Here is a 5,862-nt window from a genome sequence, read left to right as displayed (position 1 = left end):
ATTTTTGATGCCACGCCAGTCAACATACTTTTTTTGTAATTAAATAATTTAGGACTGTTTTATTATAATTCAATTAATATTAATTTACTTAAACATTAAAAATATTTATTTATCAATTAAATTGCTAAAACTCAAAGTGGTATCTTGTTTTATTTAATCTATTTAGTCAATTACATGATATAACTTTTGTGTAGTGTCGTTGTCTTCAAATCAAAATCAACATCCCATTTTGCTATACCAATCGAAATTAAAATCGGAAAAACGAAATCAAGTTTTCTTTTTAGAAGACTATTGATGTTTATTATTTATTTAATCTTATTTATCAAATAGAATTATATCATAGATGATTAGATGAAAAAAATGACCGTTGACATTTCACTGCTAATGAAAAAAATTACAATCAATCGGTTTTAGCTTAATTGATATTGAAGGGGAAGTGAAAACTTGGGCTAGAGATTGGAAGACCTTAACTTTGATTCCGATTCCAAATGGGTTCTACTGCAACGGGCCTTCAAGCGACGATTTTACCTAAAGCAGAAGATAGTGGGTTGAGCTACTCACCATTGTCTGCGATCATGGACATCCCATATGAGGGTTAGTTACGTTAAAATTTTATTTTAGACAGGCCAACTGATGCCTTTATTCCTCTTTAAACTTTTCTAACCCGTGGACAATGACAACTCGGCCACTTTTAATATGAATTGTTAGCTAGTCATGAAACACAAAAAAGTGTTTCTTCTTCTGTTTTTTTAATTGGCAATATTATTATATAACAACGTTTGGAACTACCTCAATGCTTGAGTGAGTCTTGTCAAGCCAGGATGTTAACCATCTATACTGTTTATGACACTCTAGGCCCGACTCACCCATGAACACCTTCAAGGAGGAAACCCACCACTATAAGAAAACCTCATTGAGTCTGGTTTCAAACCTAAGATTATAAGATCCCAAGTTTAACCATCAACTCATGACATTGGACCATAAAACCAACTGCTAATCAACATCATTAACAAAACAAACACAAAAGTGTGAATCATCAGTAAATGAATCAATCGACTAGAAGATAGAAGAAGACTAACAAGTATACTGGATATTAGTATTCATATATATATTTCACACATGTTATAACGTTCACGGCTAGTGATTTAAACTCAACTGCAGTTCAGAGGATATCATTTCTTATTTCATTTACCCTCTATGGTTGTTCTAGCAATGCTTTGTGGAAGCATGTCCGGTTGTTGGGTTGGATTGTGGACGCTTATGTTGCTAGAAATAAATATAGTTTGAAACACAACTTCGGGCTTGTTGGATTTAAAAATGTCGATATTGATCATGTTAGTAATAAGTTCAATCGGATTACAATACGGGGATGTGGATCTTCTTTGGTGATTTTAATTCGGTACGAGGATGATCTTCTTGGTATTTTTAATTCGATTCGGGTGGCTAAGGAGAGATTCAACTTGGTATTTAACGCTTCAAGTGCACAATCTTTTATTTGTTTAATAAATTCAGCCCAGTAGTATGTGTGAGTTGTTGGGCCCAAATAGCACATGTAGTTAGCCCAACAAAAGGCCGTTAAGTTTTTTCTTCTTTCTTTGGTTCCACACTTCCACCGTAGATTCGAAGAATATTACTAGCATTTTGTACATGCTGCCAAAAAAAAGTACAAAATCTAAACAAGTATATATATTACCTTTTTATGATGAGCCTTGTCCAATTTGCCGCAAAGTCTGTTTGGATTCCTTTGGAGACCATGCGGTGCATTGCAAAGAATTACATGGTTTTAAATATAGGCATGATTTGGTTAGGGATGTTCTGTGCGATGTTCTTAAACGGGCAGGGATTTCTGCTAAAAAGGAGGTTCCAGTTAACTTTCTTACAGATCCGCTCGAAGGGAGGTCCACGTTACGACCAGCTGATATTCTTGTGTTTGGGTGGGCAGGGGGAAAACACGCTTGTGTGGACCTTACAGGATTGTCTCCTCTTGTTGGGCTCAGGGACCGCGGATTTGTTGTGGGTCAGGCTGCGTTGAAGGCCGAATCGGGCAAAGTTGCCAAACACGAGAAAACCTGTTTAGAAAATCAACATGTGTTTCTCTCTTTTGCTTTTGATACATTTGGGTTTCTGGCCCTGGAGGCTGTGAATTTTCTAAACAGAGTTCAGCGTGTCGTCCATGGTACTTTGTCGTCTCCTACGATCCAATGCTTTGTTTTTAGTAGAATTGGTTTTGTTATTCAAAAGGGGGTTACGGCGCAGCTTGTTGCCCGTTTGCCTGCCACTTTATTGTAATCGTTTTGATTTTAATAAGAAATAGCAAGTTAACTATAATAAAAAAAATTTTCAATATTAATTAAATTTCTTATGATTATTTCTTTCGTCTTTGTTTATTCGCAACCGCACGTCCCACACATCCATTTAACTATTAATGACAACAAGTATTGATGGCCGCACGCCCGCACGGTGCCAGAGAACACATTAAATGAATTACATGTTCGAATGCCACCGCGCATTACAGTTGGGAAGCGGCGGGAACTTAGTCGGTATTGATTCGGTTCATTATGGTTACGTTTTGCGGGCAACAGGGGTGCAACTTCGTTGGGGCTAATTTTGGTATAAAATATATTCTTTTTGTAGTTATATTTATGTAGATGCATTAGTATTTAGAAATTAGTTAATTCATAATTTCATTGTAATATTGTTATCAAATCTGTTTATTTATAAAACTAAATAATACTATTTAAACAAACAATTTTACAAGAATGTTGAGGTAGAACCAATTTTTTGATTGAGGAACATATAGTCATTATTTTTAATTTTTATTTAAATGTGATGGATGAGACCCTTCTTAATGGCATCAGATTCTCGTTTTTAGTAAATGTAATTATCTTTAATAAACTTTGTATAAGTTATTAAGTAATTTTCTATTTGATTTTGTTTTTATATCAACATACTTCAATTATAATAGATAAAAGTTTCTAGAAAAAGCGTACTTCATACTTTATAGGAAAAGATATGCTTTTAGGATCAAGAAAATGAGGTCACTAAAGAAGATAACATGGACCAAGAAAAGTCAAAAAGGGCTAAACTTATCTTGTTTGAAAAGAGGGGTGCTAGTACATTATGTTCGTTTTTCTACATAAACATACAAAGGTGATATCAATACCTTTATGGCGTAATTGGCTTAATCTAATGGTATGGAGTGATGGTTAAAGTTTGAGATATTTATATCTAAATATTCGAAACTTGACTAAAGAGGGTTTTCCCATAGTGGTGTGTTTCCACTTTGATGGTTTTTCTGGACGAGTTAGACCTGCAACGTCAAAATCATTATGGACGATTGACATCCCATCTCAGAAAACTCACTCGGGTATTTGGGATAGTTTCAAACGTTGCTAATAAAAAATTTTCCTTTACAGCTTTACGAGTTAAAATTTGTAAATTTACTTTTAGAAATTACGGCACTTATGGACGCACATTTACCAGGAAAAGTCGTCTGCGAACTTGGCCAAATATGAATAGTGGAGTCCTGTTACATCTACAAATGGTAATACAGATATGAATAGTGGAGTCCTGTTAATGTACCAGTCAATGAAATCTTGAATCCAAATATTAATGGCTAGACATAAAATTTTGCATTAATATCAAAATATATTTCGTTGTTCATATTTATTTCAACTTTAATGAGTTCAGATCTTTATATTTCCTAATGTCATTTGTAGAAATAAAATTTAAAAGTATAGAAAGTTGAAAAGTAATTAACTGCTACTATATATAAACTTTCATCGCATACAAGCTGTATCATAAACAACTTATGATAATTACGTTATACGTTACAAGATGAACACAAACAAACAGGTTTGATAGCATGAATGTGAGAATGCCCCATTGATGAGTTTGGAGAATATTATATTCTAAAACTCATTCTGAAGCCCGTTAGAGCAAGTTAATTTTGAGCTTCTATGTGAATTATCCTTTGGATAAGTCGTGCTAGCGATATAGTCATATAGATCTCTTAAAATCAAGCATCTCAAGGGTATCATAAGGCAAAAGATTTGAACGTTACCAAATGTTGTTAACATCCCAAGCTAAGGCTTAGACAAGATAAGCTAAAAATGACATTTGTGACTGTTGTAGTTAAACAGGTCATTAGAAGTAAACTATCAATCTTATTTAGAAGAGCTGAAATAGATAAGAGCTGGTGGACTAGTAGTTCAAATACTTTAGAACTATTTAGTTATCAGGGCAAATATACTCAAAGATGGAAACTTGTAATAAACAGTCCTTAATAGACATTCAATGCTATCGATTCTTTGGTTAAGTATTCCATTTTCAAAATGTGAATCGTAATAGACATTCTTTCGTGTCAGCCTCGTTCTTCTTCTTCTTCTTCCACGTCATCCTTTTCATCATCCTCTAACTGTCATGTGTTGGGTGAAAGTATGGTAGGTTTTGGTAGTGGGAGTTTGGTTCATGATAGGCATAACGGTTAATGGTTGGTTCTTGGGTGCTTGAGAAGTGAAATGACCCAGTACGATTTAAGTTGACATGTTTTGCATAGGTGGAGGTCGGGGGTAGTATAGTGGATGTTGTATAGGTTGGGTTGGAATTGGCTCATTTTGGCTAGCTCGAACCTTCAGCGTTGACGGTTTACGCTTTGAGAATGTGGGTTTTTTTGTGTGTGGCGTCCATTTGAATAATTTTTTGCAAGTGTAAAAATATAATACTAGAAGAGAACAAAATTGGAGAAGTGTGAAAAATATGTAACTTAAATATGTATTTATACTTATATAGTACAAAAATAAGGGGTATAAAATTAAATTTTGTTCATCTAAATGACCAACGGTGTCATTTAAACGTTGCCCAATGGTCCTTTTTCTTCTCCTGCCCCCCGGGTTCAAGAACTTGCAAAGGAAACCAACTCCCTAACTTAACTTAATGATGTTTTCAACCTCACCCGCTCATTTGACATCTCCAAATGCTATGCCATTTTCTCCCTTAGAAGTGTAGTTAGATATTTTATACTAGTTTGAGACTCGTGTATTACATGGGGAATTAATAAAAATTATAATATTTAAACATTAAGAAAAATACAATCAATAACCCATAACACAATTATCATATATTATTAATACAATTACAACCTACATTAAAATTACAAGAATTACAAAACAAACATTACGCAACTATTTTACAAATGAGAAAAAAATTCCCTTTTACACTACATTTATGGTTGTATTGATCAGATTACCTTGTTTATTAAGAATCAGAATCTTTAGCCCACACCTACTTGTAACTCTTGACAATGCGACATATAGCTGTCCATGTGAGAACACGAGTTCTTTCAAGTACAAACCAACCCTAAATAATGATTGACCTTGGCTTTTGTTTATGGTCATCGCAAAACATACTGCAAGGGGAAACTATCGTCTTTGAATCTTATATGCTATTTTGTTGTCTGCTGGAGTCAGTGGTGATCTATGGATCAAAACTCTATGTCCAATGTATTAAATACAATTTCTCTAAAATTCACTTAATAATTAAAATTAAGCAAATACGCGTTCTTTTATTTGTGATTGCAACAGCATTATGCACTTGTCCACTGATTAGAAAATGTCAATTAAATATAACATATAAATTTTTGCTACTTGAAGAAACACTAACCGGATCCCTGACAGATTACTGGTAACCTGGGGGTTGGATAGCTGTTTCCCACGAGGGGTTAGACCCTTGGAAGATGGTTCTTCTGATAACCTGCAAAACAGACACCGTGAGCTCGTCACTGAGAAGGGGGGGTTCCTCCTTGTGACCACCCTCCGGCGTGAGAATCAGACTAGATTGCTCTTTAAATATAAAAGTATATTA

Source organism: Bidens hawaiensis, unplaced genomic scaffold (genome assembly GCF_021521415.1).
Source record: "Bidens hawaiensis isolate Kalapana, Puna unplaced genomic scaffold, B.hawaiensis_p1.1 tig00032406_1, whole genome shotgun sequence".
Taxonomy (NCBI): Eukaryota; Viridiplantae; Streptophyta; class Magnoliopsida; order Asterales; family Asteraceae; genus Bidens; species Bidens hawaiensis.
Note: the sequence above shows the minus strand (reverse complement) of the source record.